Consider the following 19,538-nt stretch of genomic DNA (forward strand, 5'->3'; position numbering starts at 1 on the left):
TTATTCAGTTAGTGACGTAACTGTTGTGGAAATGCCCATCTCCAAATCAGAAGCAGCTCTTCTAATATATTTGTCCTCTGTTGGGAGAGTTCTGAGAAAATACTCTCAGAAAGATTTATATTTAGGAGTTAAGGTTTTAACAACAGCTATTTTCTACCAGGGGTTTTTATGATTGTTTTGTATGACTTGAAATTACAGAACACTGTAACATATGCATAGATTTCAGGGGCAGGAAAAAGAACAAATGGGCAGAATTATATCTCAGAATTGCTTTGGGTCGTTTTGATGTGTCTGTAAGGTTCACTCACTGTAGAAAGAGCAGGACTGAGGTACCCCAGAATTTATGGCTCCCCTATAATAGGTGGGAATGAAAGACTGTTTGCTGCAGGCCAGAGCTATCTATATGTCAGAAGCTTTTCTCTGCGGACTGTCAAACCTATTTGAGAGCTCTTTCAAGGACATTGCTAGATGAAAAAAGGATTAGAAATTACTGTTAGAAAAGACTATAACAAATTTGCAGTCCAAAAATAATTCGTTAACGACTGGCAAATAAACTCATGTCTAACTCACAACTCTCACAAGCAATTTGCAAATAGAAAAAGCAGTTGTTCTGTGTATAACCTCAAACAATTTATATGTTCACATAAACAATATGCTTATTTTAAGAGTAGTGTCTGTCAGCGGGGTACAAGGAGCTGACTGCCATGTGGCATAGAAAAACCAGACCCTAGTTTAAACTAGTGCAGGCAGGGGCAGTAATCAAAACATCAAAACAGAGCTCAGCATTGAATAATTTGTTACTACTCAGGGGTCTTAATCAGTCTACAGGAGTTCTGTGCAGCTAAGCCAGGCGCTTGTAATAATGTGCGTTACCTCGAATACCGGCATCCCACTCCAGCCAGCATAAAACTCTTCAAAGATACAGATGATGAAGTGACATGCCCAAGGTCATTCAGTGCCAAAGCAGCAGGACACTGGTGTTCTGTATCAGTTCTCTTCAGTGGTTACTAGAGATTACATTTCTACCGAGGAAAAAGATAACGCAAGAGCAGAACGACAAATAAAAATGTAGCGATCAATGTGAAACTATTAACTGCTGATGATTCTTGTTTGATCTGAACCCGTTTCTGACTTGTGTAAGCAGAAAATCCATCTCAAACCGGTAAACTTCAGGTATTTCATTATGTATCTGAAAAACAGGCAGCAACTTCTTAGGTTAAAAACATTTCCTTCTCGTGGTGCTGTGTGCTTTTCCACATACCCTGCATGGTTTTATGGCCAAATGCTAAATGCTGTATCCATTGTTAAAAAGCAGTGCTGTTGTCCAATCTTGTTTGTCCTTGACTGGACATACTCCTTTGTGGTAGAAATATTTCTTCTACCACTTAATATTCAAATTGTTCACTATAAAGTATAGCCAAAGAGTAATGAAGGACAGCATCAGTAGACATTCACAAACAAATAAATCCTAACGAGCTCAGGAACCAGTTACTATTAAATTTCAGACTCTCGTCTCAAGACTTAAAAAATGCTGTGAAAACACTTGATAGGTGAGGTGACATATAAAGGCTCATTGCACACCTGCTGTGAGTTTTTATTCTGCAGAGGATCATCTTGCTCGGTCACTGCCACGGTGTGCGTGTTGTGCCGTATGATTTTCCCTGGTTATCCCTTGATGGTCATCTGTTCCTTAGAAATGTTCAGCATGGAAGGGCTTTGATAGTACCTGGGTTCCTCCTTATCAGCAATGACCATTATAGCAAAGTCTGCAAGTTCTCAAAATCTGGAAATTACTCTTTCCTGTTGGATGTAACAGTCCACAGTGCATTCTGCTGTAAGATGAGATTTCATGAGTAAATAATGTATCTTTTGTACAGTTCTGGTGTGCCAAATTCTGCTTCTGTTGGTGCTGTTGGCACAAGCTTCGGTACCTGTTGTAACTGGAGGGCAAATTAAGCTAAGCCGTCAAATTCCTCTAAATAAGCTTTGCAAACATATTTGAAGGCCTGGTTCTGTAAAGGGCAGAACACCTGCCCTTTCAGTCCCAACTCACCTCCTGCAGAAGCAAAAGGAGCACGGCTCATCTCAGAATCGATGCTTCAATCATTGTTTCACTTTTCACAGCCAGTGTTTTTTTCTCATTAGTTCAAGACAAGAGCGTGCCTGAATTTTGCCACATAGTAGCACCCTGTTGGCAATGGTTATTGTTACCATAAATCCGGCCTCAAAAGAACCCTCTAAGACTAAGACTAAGTTTTAGAAAGCAGGCATTCTTTATTGCAGCGCTGGATGCTCGGGGGACCACTCCACCTAACGTGCAGACACTAAAACAAAACTTCATCCTTTATATACCTTAAAGACGTGAAATATTCATACATTTTCCAAGAAGTCTCCGCCTTCCCGCCTACCTGCTACATTTACGTAATGCTGGCATTGCAAAACTACACTACACATGCGTGAGGGTCTCAGGTGGTCATCAGTGGTCGTTTGGGAAGTTAGGCCCCTACTCCTTTTTCCTTTTTTATGGTCACGAGTTTTCTGAGGACAATTTCTTCTCATTGGATGTTTCCCAAATCTGTTGTCCGGCCAAGCTGTTCTTTCTCATCCGCCTCATTTGAGCATTTCTGCCAGGATGTATCTATTCTCAAGGTTAGGATATCTTCTCTGGCCTTGTTAAATACAAAGTTAATTATTGTTTGGTAAAAGAATTTCTCAACATTTCCCCCCTTTGAGACTTCCAGGTATACACAATTAGGTACAACATGACCATATAAGGTATAATGAAATGCTTCTCTTATTAATAATTGTTACAGGCCTCAACTTGCAGGCACTACTACTTGCAGGCATCAGCTAGCAGCTGTCATTACCAGCTGATATCGCTGGGAGAGTCCTATCTGCATGGTTTGGCCAAGGCCAACTGGAGGAGTTTCCACAAGGCCAAATGACGGGTGCTGCACTTGGGCCGCAACAACCCCCAGCAGTGCTACAGGCTTGGGGAGGAGTGGCTGGAGAGCTGCCAGTCAGAGAGGGACCTGGGGGGATTGATAATGAGCCAGCAGTGTGCCCAGGTGGCCAAGAAGGCCAATGGTGTCCTGGCTTGTATCAGCAGTAGCATGGCCAGCAGGGACAGGGAAGGGATCTTACCCCTGTGCTTGGCACTGGTGAGGCCGCCCCTCGATGAGTGGGTTCAGTTTTGGGCCCCTCACTCCAAAAAGGCCATTGAATGACTCGAGCGTGTCCAGAGAAGGGCAACGGAGCTGGTGCAGGGTCTGGAGCACAGGTCTGATGGGGAGCGGCTGAGGGAACTGGGGGGGTTTAGTCTGGAGAAGAGGAAGCGGAGGGGAGACCTCCTGGCCCTCTGCAACTGCCTGAAAGGAGGGTGCAGAGAGGGGGGATGAGTCTCTTGAGCCAAGGAACCAGCGGCAGGCCAAGAGGGAATGGCCTCAAGCTGCGCCAGGGCAGGGTCAGACTGGCTCTTAGGAAGGATTTCTTTGCAGAAGGGGTTGTTGGGCGTTGGAATGGGCTGCCCAGGGCAGGGGGGGAGTCCCCATCCCTGGAGGGGTTGAAGAGTTGGGTTGACCCAGCGCTGAGGGATCTGGTGGAGTTGGGAACGGTCAGGGTGAGGTTAATGGTTGGACTGGAGGATCTTCAAGGGCTTTTCCAACTGAGATGATTCTGGGATTCTGTTTCCTGAGTCATCAAGGTTAACAACCTGATCAATGAATAATGATGAATTATTCTTCTTTTTCTGAGCAAAAGAAAAAGGTGAGTTCAACTCATGATATTCATTGCAGGAGGGAGGCTGGGTTTCTAGTTGGTGTCCAAGATGGCTCCGTGTGACGTGTGCTATCCACAGGCCACCACCGCTTCCGCGAGATCGGTTTTAGAGTAGCTGGGATACTTTATTATTCTTTATTTGTTTCTTGGCTACTAGGCACTGTACATTGGATTATGGCTGCATATATCACCCCAGAGATCCCTGCACTTTCCACAGAGGGCAGCCTGGATTCCACACCTTGCAGCACCAGCCCCAGGAAGCTGTTGCAAAGCTTATTTAGTTAACACATATCGTGCAGATCAGGACCTTCAGATTTACCTGTGGACTTCAAAGCGTAGTATATTAATATTATGTCATATTAATATGTGATTATTTATGTTGATATACTTTTATCTGACTGGTGTGGTTCCCATCAGTAGCAAGTGAGCTGCAGAATTTGTAGCCAGCCTGTCATCTCCAAGACCAGATTTGATTCATGGTCTCATTTCCTGTTTCTCCTCCTGCTGCTCACAGCCCTTTTTTTTTTTTTTTTTTTCTTCTCCATAGTCCATTTATTAAATGTAGAGTTAGAAACACAATTAGAATTTACTCATCTCTATAATGTCTGACTACTAAATCTTTGGAACAATGAAAATTCTTTCCCAAACCTGTTTTATCTGGGTTGTCTGGTCAGCTGATGAACTCAGCCTTCTTTACTGATTGAATGACTAAAAAAGAAACACCGGATTTGATCAATTCTAAGCAATGACTGTGTGAATAAGTCTGAAATTCCCAAGCACTGCAAAAAGACCTGCAAGCACAAAGGCACAGCAAAAATATTTTCTTGGCATTCTGTATCATCTGAGCACTGGCACACCAAAAGGAAAAGGTAAAGTCCCAAACTAAGGAGAGGACAGAGTCTCCTGCGGACTGTGGGAAGGGTTCCTCTTGAATCCATGCCAGGAAAAGTGGGTTCTGCCTTGAAAACATTTATGCATGTAAAGACTGTTGTTGAATATTGGCAGAATTCAGGCTTGGTTTTCAAAGGTGCCAGCCGTGTGCCACGTACATCCCCTGGCCTGTGCCACCTGAGGAGTTTCTAAGCTGGAGTCTTCCTAAGAGCAAGAGCCAGAGCCAGTGGAGAGATAAGCTAAGACTATTTCCCTGCCTTTCCAGTACATCACAGGTGTACTACTAAAGGGAACCCAACATTCTGGCAAAAAAAAGAAAACAAATTAAAAATCAAATTATCATTTGTAGAACAGATTATTAGAACATTTGTTACGGGGGAACATCTGCAATCCAGACACAGCTGGGAGTCTCGCAGAAGAAGCTGAACTCCCACTTCGACAGTACAGTTGTTAGGCTCTGCTTGGCTTTCGTGCTGCTCTCTGCATTAATTCTTTCCACTGTGGCAGATCAGATGAGGCACATGAAAGGGTTTCTATACCTAGGTTATAGTTGCAGTTTTATAGGCCATGGGAATATCTTTTCCAATTGGAGAGCATCTGAGAACATTTCCAAGTGGCTGGTTATCTTCTACGAATGGGTTTTTCAAGTTATTTCAACAGAGGCACACGGTGCAAAGCCTGTGGTCTCTCTCACAAGTGGTTCGTGCAGTTTATGACAACATCCTACTACTGCTTTTAGCTAACAGAATTACTCTTCTAGGAGGTGTCTCTGGTACAGAAGACAGAAGATGCTGGTGTTCAGACCTCGCAGGAGATCAGTGCATTACAAAAGTCGCACTATAAGTGGCTGGAGGCTCCGTGTTTTGAATGATGTTTCTGCTACGCGTCGTGGCCCGAGCACAGCTCACATCTCCCTCTAGAGGCTGGTCCTCTAGTCTTAAACTCTAAATTAAGCTTCAATCAGGCACCCAAAACCTGAACTACCTTTAGAGATGACTCATCATCAATTACAGAGGCAACCCAGGGCAGCTGCATTGATAAAGAAGACATCTCAGCTATGTGCCTAAAATTAGGCAGCCTAACAGCCTTGCACTGCTAATGTAGTTAGTCAAGCAGTTGTCTCTGCTGAAGAAATCAGGCTCGGTCACTCCTGACAACCCAGGTACTTGTAGCAAATCTACATTCATGCAGTTTTCTATGAAAACAACTGTAAGGAAAAGCCTAATCACCTGGCTGTGGTAATGACAGGCTCAGGATGCTGTTACACTGAAATTCATGTGATGGGCAAGAGCAGAACACACCTCATGAGTAGAGCTAAGAATTGATTGTTAGCCCAGATAGCATTGCAAGTCTAGTAGTCTGAACTAATGAATGTTTTTAAAGTCTCATCAGTAATGCAATTTAATTTTTTGTACAAAAAAGCCTTCCTAGACTCTACCCCATATCTCTGGTGTGATGCTCACCCTGCCAGAGTCCCTCTGCATCCCAGGGGGTGACAGGATCAGTCTCCCTCAAGCACAATCGGGGAGAAGGTTACAAGTCACCACCACCCTGAGCTCTTCCCTGGGAGGAGTGTGATGTCCGTGGTGGGGTCTGTTCCTCCTCACTCTTGGGGGTACCTTCACGCTGGCTCTCCCCACCGCCTGCTCCCTTCTCCCTGGTCCCCAGCCCCAGTGACAGAGCTGCCCAGTGCCCAGCCCGGGCACACAAAGGGCTGGTGTTTGCTGGGCAGGGCCTGCCCGGGGCAGCAGCCCTTGGCCATGGGGGGTGTCCCCAGTGCTGAGCTCAGGCAGGTCGGGCACGAGGCCCTTGGCCACAGGACAGTTGTGATCCCGGGGACACCCAGCACAGGGCACAGCAAGCACAGAGACGTCCTGTGGAACCCTGTGGTGTCAGGTCAGTGCAAAGCCCGTGGCCTTCTGCTACTGATGGCAAAAATCACGTTTACTAGGCTATAGTATAAATGCAACAAGGTCATGGGATGAAAAATTAGACTAGCAAATATTCTTGGAAGCAGTCTTCAAATAAGGCAGGATCTCACCTCACTTCGATTTCTAAAAGCCTGTGAAAAACAAAGAATGAAAATTCAGGTTTATCTCTTTTTAGCAAATTAAGATGCTTCTGGTAACACAGAGCAAAGAAGGAAGCTTTTTGTTTCTGCTTTGTGTATTGGGTTTTTTTCCAGAACTTGTCTCTTTAATACCCAGAAAGGTCTAAGGGACTGCAGAAATTAATTGCTTAGTAGAGGTTTACAACAGAGTATCAGACAGATTGTACTGGATGCCACAAAGAGATCCGTGGATTCAGGTGATCATTGAAGACAGGGGGTTGCCTGTCAGAGGTGGTCTTCTGTGCCTGGCTTCATTGCAGTTGCCTTCGTAAATACACGAGTGGCAGGGACTGCAGCACATAGCCGGGTTCCAGCTGCTTCAGTACAAAAGCAAAAGGATTTAGTATTTAACATCAATGTCAGCAGAAATGTTTCATGACCTTCAACAGGCCTCTGCCCCCTGTGGAGTTATTCATCAGAAAACTTGGCTGGGCTGTAGCATCATCTTGGACACATTCAAGTGCCTCCTGCAGAGAGCATCAAGGACTCAGGGACTTAGCATTGATAGTCTCTCTGGCCTCGCTCCACTGGTGCCTGAGTCACAAGGGCTGGGAGCTGCATTTTTAGAAGCAGTTTTTTGATCATTATCTATCCTTTCTGCTCTGAAGAGAGAGAGAGATTTGAAGTAATCTCCATTAATATTCACTTCTTCCACCGCATCATTAGACGCCTCCCTCCTTTCCTCAACTTTTTGGGGTCTGAAATGTACAATTCCTCCCTGGAAAACTATAACCTGATATTTCTGTTTATTATTTGTGCTTCCTCAACACCTAGGAAGACCAGTCACGGTCTGCACAGTGGTCATATGGGAAACAGTATGTTTGTGGTGAGCTTCATAGGAACATTCAAGAGTCTAGACTTGGAGGGATAGGCTGTCCATGGGGACCTGGGCCTGCTTCTCCGGACAGCTCTAAGGCTACATCCCAAGTGACACATAAACCCTTTATTGCTGAGGAGCTCAGCCCCAGCCTGGAGGTCTGGCCAGCATGAAAGAGGAAGAAGAGAGAGGAAAGATTAGAACAGAAGCTACTTTTCTACTATGCAAGCTGGGATCTCCTTGAGGGAGCACGTAGAGAAAAACTCTGAGGTCATACAGGATGAGGCAGTCTTTTACTATCCCCCAGCAAGATAGCAAAGGGGGTCAGAAAAAATTCAGGGTGCTTGGGCACAAATACTAACAGTCTTCAACCTTTTGTAATGAAAGTTTCACTGTGCCCTGTATTGTTACATATTAGTAAGATAGGGAGATCCTTCTACTTCCATGCTGCTATTGTCCTGAATCCCATCCCCAGTCCCTCCTGCAGACATGAGGGGAGTCACCACGTGCTGGGACATCACCTCCACTGTTACTAAAAGGGACTTTTTTCTTTTACTATAGTACAGCTTGTCCATCATGTCCAACATGTTGTCCAACACAGTGTGAAACAGCATTCTCATAAGCTACAAAGGAAACTTAAAAATGGTGTAGAATGGAACTTAAACACGGTGTAGAATACAACTTAAAAATGGTGTAGAATACAACTTAAAAATGGTGTTGGATGCATGCAGAACTCTTCAGAGTTGGAAGGTAATCTTTGATAGCTTGCTATTCAAAAGAAAAAGCAATACTTAGCAGCCCTGGATGGTGACTTCATTGAAACCCTTCCTAGGTCATTTCCACAGGGAAATTCATGCCGAGTGAACTAGCCTCAATCTTACGGCTGAACTCTGGGAGAAGGGTAAACCTTTGGCTGAATCCAGTGGCCTGAGCTTTATTAGAGGAAAAAGGAGCAACATCACTTTGCTACAAATTGCCTAAAGCAAGAAATATTTTATTCTCCAAGACAACTTAATTTCATGTATCCAAAACCAAAATGGAGTAGCAGTCAGGTTGTTTCTTTACACGATTTTCTTGAAGAGTTTTCCCCAGGGAGATCATAGTTCTTTAATTGAAATGTGCCTGTATTTCTTTTATCTCATTATAGTAGCTTTAAACAAGACATAGTCTGTGGGAATCAATGGGGAGAAGTCCTCTGTTTGCCATCCAGGGTATCCATTTGCACTGTTTGCTTTTCCAATAGTAAATTTTCAAAGAGGCTGTCAGCTAACTTGCTAAAGTGCCATAATAATTAACCAGGAGATTAAACAATTCAGGAGAATAGCAACTAATTTAAGGAGGTGAATTTGCCTGTGAATACAGCATGAGTGACATCAGTGATGGCATTCTGCCCCAAAAATGTAGAAGTATTCTAGAGGTAGGTGCAGTGCAGATAAGAGCCCAGGAAACGATTCAGTGGTTAAAATAAAGCTTGACAGTGAGTCAGAGAGTTCAGTGTTTCTGTCTTGACAAAAAGACGAGTGATGGGTTATTTGATTATAGTGCTTAAGCACTTTCACAAAGAGAAAATATTGGAGCTTTTCAATCTAATACAAGAAGGCGTAACAGAGGATAGGTGTTAAAAGAAGAGAAATTCAATTTACAAGACAGATCAGCACGGTATTGGGACAAACCCAAAGGAATAGGTAAATCCTCTGTCTCCTGCTTGAGCCAGCACAGGGTCTCCTCCAGACAGGCAGAAGTTCTTGGTAAGTGAATGACACTTCATGGCAGGAGGTCAGAGGAGATTATCCAATGACTTCCTCTGGTGTTAAAAAGACTATACCTGTAGCTGCCTAGAACTTCATAATCATCAACTAATCTGCATATCATGGGCATGTGGAAGATCAAGGCAAGGAACAGACTCTCATACTGCTTTCAAAGTCAGGTATCTGCTCAGATGTGATTGGGGGCATCCTATGGAAACGACAGGGTGTAATTAGGGGAACTGTACTATCTCATTGCTTGTGTTAAAAAACTCAGCCAGTCTACGCTGAAACTGTGATTTCCAGAAATCCAAGCTGGCCAAGCCTCAGATGCCTCAAAGCAACCTGTCACACCAATTTCTGTTGAGTATTATTCCTTCCACCAGAGGCCAGAGCATTCAGCGTGAGCGGTTGCCAGTACCGTATCTCTGGTCTATTGCTGAGTACAACTGAATTTAACAGAGAGGGAACAGTGGTCACATACTGGCCCTTCCTTGATGATCTTAAAATAGGAAAAGACCATAAAAAAGATTATGGGAATTAAAGTGGAAAAGAACTTTGATAGTTTCTTTCTTTGGCGTAACCTTGAAAAGGACCACTTGGATTTGCCATTCATGCCATTTTCTACATCAACAGATCTAGCCACATGCTTAAAGCAAAGCATATGCTTATATGATTTCTTAATCAGATTCTTATTAAGATATAATAAACCATTTAAAAATTAATATTTCTGCACATGAAAAGCCAATGAATGAAGCCAAGCATATCCTGGGCTTCACCCAGAGCAGTGTGGGCAGCAGGGCGAGGGGGGGGATTCTCCCCCTCTGCTCCGCTCTCATGAGACCCCCCTGCAGTGCTGGGTCCAGCTCTGGGAGCACCAACAGCAGAAGGACGCGGACCTGCTCGAGCGGGGCCAGAGGAGGCCACGAAGATGCTCGGGGGGCTGGAGCACCCCCCTGTGAGGACAGGCTGAGAGAGTTGGGGGGTTCAGCTGGAGAAGAGAAGGAACCGGGGAGACCTTAGAGCGGCCTCCCAGGACTGAAAGGGGCTACAGGAAAGGGGGGAGGGACTCGTCATCAGGGGGTGTAGGGATAGGACAAGGGGGAACGGTTTTAAACTGACAGAGGGGAGATTTAGATGAGATCTAAGGAAGAAATTGTTCCCTGTGAGGGTGGTGAGGCCCTGGCACAGGTTGCCCAGAGAAGCTGTGGCTGCCCCCTCCCTGGAAGGGTTCAAGGCCAGGTTGGACGGGGCTTTGGGCAACCTGGGCTAGTGGAAGGTGTCCCTGCCCGTGGCAGGGGGGTTGGAACTGAATGATCTTTAAGGTCCCTTCCAACCCAAATCCTTCTGTGATTCTGTGATTCTGTAGTATCTGTTGTGGCATTTTACTGGGGAATGCTTGATCATTCCATGTTGCCGCAGATGTTTGATCACCTTTTATCTCTAATGTACCACTCATACACCCCAGTGGTCTCAAGTTTGTGCAGCGAGGTCTCCAGCTTCCTCTGAGAGTCATTCTCATAAATTTGCTCTTTTCCTTTCTGGAAGAAAGCACGCAGTCAACTGCTTGCATGTGCAACAGAGACAATCATAGCAAAAGACAGAGTAGTGTCTGATTTGCCACAATGAACCAGAATGGTTGAGTCCTCTGTGAAATAGCAGATTGATTAATTATACATGACCCAAGCAGATTATTTACTCAGTGAGAGACTAACACAGGATCTTTTGTCTTGTTTTGAGTCTTGCTTGCTAATCTGTTTGATTTGGCAGTTTGTAAATAACTGGTTAATAAAATTTGGGAATATTAAACCTGAGTGGTGAGTAAAGGGCAGCCAATGTTCACATAAAAGGGCGGTGAAAGAACAAGATTTTTTTTCAGCAATTGAAATGGGGAGTAGGTAACAAAGCAGGGAGAGAGAAACAAAGATGGCCATCCAAAATGGAGGTTATAATTTGAAAAAGTGTTAATTAACATTGGAAATGCATCCATATAACATACTGAGCTTAAATATCCTTTTGCCCATTGCTCACAAAGGCATTGGAGAAGTTAAGCACCATTATGTACAGATAGAAAAAGTGAGGCACAGAGCAGGAGAGTGTCTTGCTCAAGATCCCACAACACACTCGTGGCAGAGCTGAGAGATCCTCAGCATTTACACTAGGGAGGTGCAATCTGTGGAGCATCCTGGACGTGTAGTCTGATGCACACCCTCATCCTGTCCCTACCCCATGCTTTTGTTTCCAGCTCTGTTGGGTGCTCCACAAGGTCTCCTGCCCTGAAGGAGACCACAACTGGAGGCCTATATCAGAGCTCACCTGCCTCACCATCAAGACACGGTCTGTCGAGGACCCAAATCTACAGACTCTTAAGCCTGTGTTTTGTAGTCTGAGCATTGCCCTCACAGAATCACAGACTCATCTCGGTTGGAAAAGACCTTGAAGCTCCTCCAGTCCAACCATGAACCTCACCCTGACCGTTCCCAACTCCACCAGATCCCTCAGCGCTGGGTCAACCCGACTCTTCAACCCCTCCAGGGATGGGGACTCCCCCCCTGCCCTGGGCAGCCCATTCCAACGCCCAACAACCCCTTCTGCAAAGAAATCCTTCCTAAGAGCCAGTCTGACCCTGCCCTGGCGCAGCTTGAGGCCATTCCCTCTTGGCCTGCCGCTGGTTCCTTGGCTCAAGAGACTCATCCCCCCTCTCTGCACCCTCCTTTCAGGGAGTTGCAGAGGGCCAGGAGGTCTCCCCTCAGCCTCCTCTTCTCCACACTAAACCCCCCCAGTTCCCTCAGCCGCTCCCCATCAGACCTGTGCTCCAGACCCTGCACCAGCTCCGTTGCCCTTCTCTGGACACGCTCGAGTCATTCAATGGCCTTTTTGGAGTGAGGGGCCCAAAACTGAACCCACTCATCGAGGGGCGGCCTCACCAGTGCCGAGCACAGGGGTGAGATCCCTTCCCTGTCCCTGCTGGCCACGCTAGTGCTGATACAAGCCAGGATGCCATTGGCCATCTCGGCCACCTGGGCACACTGCTGGCTCCTGTAAATGAGGATCCTGGGGCTGAAATAAAGTAGTATGACCTATAATGTATTTCTTGTCAGCTCTGCTCTAGGAAAAACAAATGCAAAGTTTGCATTCAAACACAGTCACATAAAAGAATGATGTTACATAGTCAAGCACTCAAAAGTTCAGACGTGTTGGCGAGCTCCCAGATCATTTGCTGTGCATATGCATGACGGTAGAATGTTAATTACATGATCCCATAGTGTTTCCTTCTGCAGGACACCTACCTTCAGTGCGCAGGATAATGGCGTTCAGTTAATGAGCACCTATGTGATGGTTTGTTTCCACATTGCGGTTCCGTGTGTGGCCCCATGCCTTATTTTCTGCATACTATTCAAACCCAGCTCTCAAGGCGGTGATTAATGCTCTCAAGGATTTCTCCATGGCAACAATCAATCTGGCAGTCCCTAATTTTCAAGTGCTTCACTTTGCAACATTAACAGTGTTTTCTGTTATAAAGATGTGTTATGTCCTGTATTTTTAATGCAGGGCTTTAGTCCTGGCTGGAACGCTTAAATTTATATATCTCCTTTGATTTCAACGATTGCTGAGGTAGAGTAGCAGAATACTTTCCACTCCATATGATGTGGTTGCCTGTGATAATTAGGAACATTTTTGTCCTATATTTCTATGTAGGGATAGTAAATAAATGATTACATACTAAAGAGAGGCAGTAGCTGACAAGAGTATTGGAGTCTCTTGGACACTGCAGAAGAAGCAGCCAGGAGGTCCATACGGAAATGAATGGGAAGAGTAAGAAGCAATTCTCTTTTCAGTCATAAAGTCTGTGCCCAGCAGTGTGCCCTCAGTCAGTCCGGGAGGTGCTCCACAGCCAACCAGTATGTAAATTCGGTTTCTATTTTCATTGCTTAGTGGTAACCATCAACAGATGGTATTTTGAAACACTCATAATTTTGGCTAATAGAGTTACTGTTGCCAACTGTCCTGTCCTCCAAGTAGCGATTAGATATATTATTATTAATAAATAATATCTAATAATGATACAAACAGTCCAAACCCTGAAGTCCTTAGTCCTAAGCAACTCCCACACTCTTCAATACTTTGTGCTCATATCTTTGGATGAGTAAGTGTGTTACTGCACCGCGCCAAGTCCTTCTTTCTGATCTGCATTACCAATCGTTATTTTTTTTAATACAGATCCTATTGTCATCTTTCAGATGAGCTCTCACCAATGGGAATTCCATATGGCCATTAGAAACAGAACTTGCTCATGCAGGACTCAGCCATAGAAACTTTAATCAAAACTTCCATTAAATTCCCAGAGCGGAGGAGCCAAAAACTCTCACTGACTTTACACACTCGTATCCAGATGGTTCCTTCCAATTCCACCGAATTCAAGTGTTCATTTGAAAGGAAAAGTGAAATCCCATCTTTTATGGTTATTGCAATAACCGTCTGGACATGGCTGGAAGGCGAGCCAGTGACTTCTACCTGAGCAAATGTGTGTGGTGTAAGGCCAATTACTCACAACAAATTAATTTCTGGTACTACTGACTGTTTGGAAACAGTACACAGTACACTGAGAAAGCAGCAGAAGGTGGGAGAGAATCCAACTTAAGGCCAGTCTTCAAAAAAGGAAGGAGGATAACCCTGAAAGTCACTATTCGGTAAAAGCAATGCCTACACTCCGTGAAATTAAGGGGAAGAATACTGCAAGAAAAAAATGCACTTAGTGTTATCCTGGAGGATCAGGGAACAGCCAAGTGAAGGGGAGATACATGAGACTGGAGCGACAGGTGCACTACAAGAGTATAATTAAGCAAATCATATTTCAGGACTAAGTATTATATTATTCCAAGTGGAGAGAGACTGAGCTGAAGGAAGGTGCAAATGACTTGCAAGGCTGTGAAGCTCAGAACAGATCATGAAGCTCCCCACAGTCAGTCACAGGATGAAACCAGGAAATATTGTCCCTCTCTCAATGAAAGCAGCACTCAATTCTATCATATTTAGCATATGCAACATTTTTAGGCAACTGCTTAAATAAATAACTGTTTGCTATTAAGTTCCAGGATTACTCTTAGTGACCAGGTGGGACATACAGCGATTTCCTAGAGTAGTGCTTCTACTTATACCCAGACTTTGATCATACAGCCCAATTTCATTGGCAGTTTTGCCAGAGAAAGGACTGATGATTGAAAAACTTGGCCCCAAACTTCAGAGCAGAAGTGGCAGTAAACATTAGTCACTGTAGCAAACTAATTTGTTTTCCATATGGCATTTTCAATGGAGTGTGGAAGATTCACAAGTGAAATAATAATTACAAATGAGGAATACTTTGAAAAAAAAATGTGGTTTTCTCCCTATGCATCACTTAAAAGGATTTCTAATTAAGTCAATACTTGATTATGCTGGAGATGACATTGGCAGCCAAATTATAGTTTGTTGGGTTTTGTTCTCAGGGAAAGATTGTTCCCAAGGGCAGTAAAATTCCTGCATCTATTCAGCCTGGGGTGCTGCTGAGATGTAAGAGAGGTGAGAGAGGTGTTTAATTCCTGCTGGAAAATCAGGTGGTGAACGTTTTCTTAATAATGTTGCCTGTAGTAGAAAATTTTTCTCAGCAAGATGAGTGTCTGATATTACTGATTAAGCCAAGTCAAAGACAGATGCTTTAAGATATCCTTGGATCTGTACCTGGCTAAACTCAAAGCCAGCTCAGAGCTGGACATTATACTGCAAGGCAGCGTGGAAGTAGCTTCATGAGATCTCAGCCCTAACATAATAAAAACCCAGAATACCATATTTTCCTTCCAAATTATTGTTATGGGGAAAAAAACCCTACACATACAGTATAAATGGAGCCAAGAGTATGTTAATCCAATTAATATTTTGGAAGTCTAATATTCCAAACTTTTTAATTAATGTTTTTAAAGTCTCACCTATAATGCAATTTAATTTTTTCTTTAAAAAAAAGCCTTCCTAGACTCTACCCCATATCTCTGGTGTGATGCTCACCCTGCCAGAGTCCCTCTGCATCCCAGCGGGTAACAGGATCAGTCTCCCTCAAGCACAATCAGGGAGAAGGTTACAAGTCACCACCACCCTGAGCTCTTCCCTGGGAGGAGTGTGATGTCCATGGTGGGGTCTGTTCCTCCTCACTCTTGGGACCACTGGGGGGTGCCTTCACCCCCCCTCTCCCCACCGCCTGCTCCCTTCTCCCTGGTCCCCAGCCCCAGTGGCAGAGCTGCCCAGTGCCCAGCCCGGGCACACAAAGGGCTGGTGTTTGCTGGGCAGGGCCTGCCTGGGGCAGCAGCCCTTGGCCATGGGGAGTGTCCCCAGCGCTGAGCTCAGGCAGGTCGGGCACGAGGCCCTTGGCCATGGGACACTTGTGATCCCGGGGACACCCAGCTCAGGGCACAGCAAGCACAGAGACATCCTGAGAGCTTGTGGTGGTGTGTCAGTGCAAAGCCCATAGCTGCCTACTAGTGATGGCCAAAATTATATTTATCAGGTTATGGTTTCAGCCCAGACTCTAGAGCACTGGGAGGTTTGGATCTGGAGACTCAGTTTTAAAATATAAAGTCTAAAATGTGAGGAAGATCTAAGATCTGTTTCAGGTCTCAGTTCATTTTTCAGGCCAGTCTTGTAAGGACATTTTTTCTGCAGGGAGTTATGCAGAGATTTTCTACAAGGAAATGGGAAGAAATATAAGATCATTTTGTTCATACTCCCTTGTAACCAAGGCATTTGACAACTTGTGCTCAAACATTCATTTTCTGTCTCACAAAGCAGTCTGAGGACAGTCCTCCTTTCTGATTTTCTCTGCCAGTCAATCACAGAGAACTTGCAGAAGTGAATGGTGCTACATCCACAGACGACTGAGCTTGTGGAAAGATTTAGAACCCATGACTGTATTTTGGTTGGTAGTACAAATGCTGATTGTACTTTTATTTCTTTCATGCGGCTTGGATCCTGTCTATTCAGATCTTTATACAAATTTAGATTACAGTTCTTATCTTTTAATGGTTGTCTAGCATATGCACAGAGCAGCCATGCCAGAGCCCTGTTCTGAATGCAGAACATCCTGGCGGTAGCAGAAGAGGGCTGAATTAATTAAATGACCCTCGCTGACAGACAGCTAAGGCCCTAAGCATCAGATCCCATGGGGAAATGTCCACTTCTATCACTTTTACTGTTCGGCAACCTCAAAACACTTTAAGGGTGAGATTTTTCAAAAGAGCCTGCAAGAATATAATTCTCCTTTCTCTCACTCACTCTTTTCGGGAGGGGCACAAACCAGACACATTTTTTTGTGAAGATTATCCCAGAACAAGCCACAGGCCACATTTTGTCACAGTTCAATATAGATGAACACTTTCTTTTTGCAGATCTGTCCACTCAGTAGGAGGGATCACCAGAAGACATGGTCAAGTCTTTTCTCCTAAGTTTTCCTGATTTTATTTATTTATTTGATCCTCTGCCTGGATAGGATCAATTTACGCTACCTGTGTGCATTGACTGACATTCAGAGACCCAAGAAGAACACCAAGAAGGTACAATACTGCTTCACCCTTCAAATGTTGTTTCTCACTCTGTTGCAGTTGGTTGTAAAGGGCTACTTAGAGGTGCTGGTTTGGGATCTGAACAGGCACACCAGACCTGTAGCTGACCTCCCAGAAGTTCACCTAAAAATTAACGATACACATCTGAATGACTACGAGCCACCAAGAATGTAACTAAGACAATTTTTAGCACCAGCGCTCGCAGCCAGGTGAAGCCCATATGTTTTCATGATGACCTGCTCTAAAAATGAAGGTGAAAGTAGTGTTTAGTCTCAGCCAGTTTGCTAAACAGCATCACAAAGTGGTTCTTTTTGATGCTTCAAATAATATCTCTAATATGATTTCAGAGGTTTAGGTATTCCTGGGGTGATGATGATAATATTCTTTCATTTCTTCCTGGGCCCTGTTAATAATGACCGTTAATGGCTACAAGTTCACATCCCCAGCTCCTGGTATATTTAAGTCCACCTGTTCTGGTGTTGCTCCTCAGTGTGCTGTGAGGTCCAGAATGGATCTGCTGCCCCGGCATCTTTCTCTGAGGACAGTGAAGTTGGCTGGTTTAAAAATGCCGTAAATCACAGAATCATCTCAGTTGGAAAAGACCTTGAAGATCCTCCAGTCCAACCATGAACCTCACCCTGACCGTTCCCAACTCCACCAGATCCCTCAGCGCTGGGTCAACCCGACTCTTCAACCCTTCCAGGGATGGGGACTCCCCCCCTGCCCTGGGCAGCCCATTCCAATGCCCAACAACCCCTTCTGCAAAGAAATCCTTCCTAAGAGCCAGTCTGACCCTGCCCTGGCGCAGCTTGAGGCCATTCCCTCTTGGCCTGCCGCTGGTTCCTTGGCTCAAGAGACTCATCCCCCCTCTCTGCACCCTCCTTTCAGGGAGTTGGAGAGGGCCATGAGGTCTCCCCTCAGCCTCCTCTTCTCCAGACTAAACCCCCCCAGTTCCCTCAGCCGCTCCCCATCACACCTGTGCTCCAGACCCTGCACCAGCTCCGTTGCCCTTCTCTGGACACGCTCGAGTCATTCAATGGCCTTTTTGGAGTGAGGGGCCCAAAACTGAACCCACTCATCGAGGGGCGGCCTCACCAGTGCCAAGCACAGGGGTCAGATCCCTTCCCTGTCCCTGCTGACCATGCTATTGCTGATACAAGCCAGGACACCATTGGCCTTCTTGGCCACCTGGGCACACTGCTGGCTCCTGTTCAGCTGGCTGGCAATCAGTCATGGTCAAACTAGTCACCAACATCAAGACATAAAGTTACTGAAATGTCTTGACAGAAATGTTAAGCAAAAACACTGAACAAGATTATGGGGCTTTCTACACAAGTGTGGCCAATAAAACTAAGGCAGGAATGACTCCTAATGATTTTGTCTGGCTTATAGAGTCATGCAGCAAAGACAGAGCTTGGCCATTGGCAGAGGCTCTGTTCTGATACAGAAGACAGATGGGCTATCTTTGCTCAGATAATGAAAAAGGCCTGGAGAAATAGATTGAGCGCTGTATCTCCATGCTCCACCACAAAGACAACAGAGGAAATAGATGTCTGCGCAGAGAAACTCATCTGAGCCATTGCAGACATCTGTTTTTAAGATGTGATACACTGTCCTCTGAATGGCCCATTGCTTTCCACTGGTTATAAGGGGAACCTGGGGTGACTAGCTTAGATGTAGACATCTAACATTTGGGTACCGAAGTCAGAGCAGATAAATCCCACCACAGGGCACTCGTTAGCCTTGTCTGCCTTGTATCGTGTGTTAGCACCAAAGCAGAACACAGCAACACACAGGGCACTGAACAGGGCATGAGATGTGGAGGCACTTTCCCTCTTTTCCCCATTTGCCCATTCGGATTTTGAGGTGCTCCATCCATTCCTTGTGTCTGCAGGGTAGCTGGCACGCTGAAACCTGGACCTCTTACAGCAGTTTTAATTGTTTGGGGAATATAAATAATAATAATGAGCAAAGCTGCTGCCCAGTGGTACTAGTTCACAGAAGGGGTATTGAATGCATTTTCCCTTGATAAAAGGGATTGTTTGTGGTACAAGGCACTGGAGATGTAAGCACACCATATTCTTTTTCAGTCTGTAACTCTGATAAACATGAACAATTTCCTCTCGTCTGTGCAATTCAGTTCATGGCCCAAGCATCTAAGTCAAAACAACTCAATATTAAAGTGATAAATTAGAAGTATTAAATATTTAATGGTGGGAGGGGAAAAGCTGCTAAAAACATAAAATATCTACAGGGTAATCTCAATTGTATCAGATAGAAATGTTACATTAGCAGAGATGATTCTGAGTTTTAATATCTTATTTGAGGCTATTTCACTTTTGAGAACACGCAGTGCTATTGCCATATAAATTTATGAACAAACTCCTGAGGCCACATTTGTTTTCTACTTATTGTTTTTCCTTGACTTTGATGCAACACTTTGGGATTGCCAGTGCTGGAGGATAAGTGATTTTGATTTTTATCTTCTGGTGTTGAATCCTTGCCATTTCCCACCTGTTTTGTTTGGTTTGGTTTGTTTTTCTGTTAATGGAATTCCAGGACTTCACGAAACTTGTAAAACTCACAGCATAGACCTCTAATTTAACTATCAG

Source organism: Strix aluco, chromosome 5 (genome assembly GCF_031877795.1).
Source record: "Strix aluco isolate bStrAlu1 chromosome 5, bStrAlu1.hap1, whole genome shotgun sequence".
NCBI lineage: Eukaryota > Metazoa > Chordata > Aves > Strigiformes > Strigidae > Strix > Strix aluco.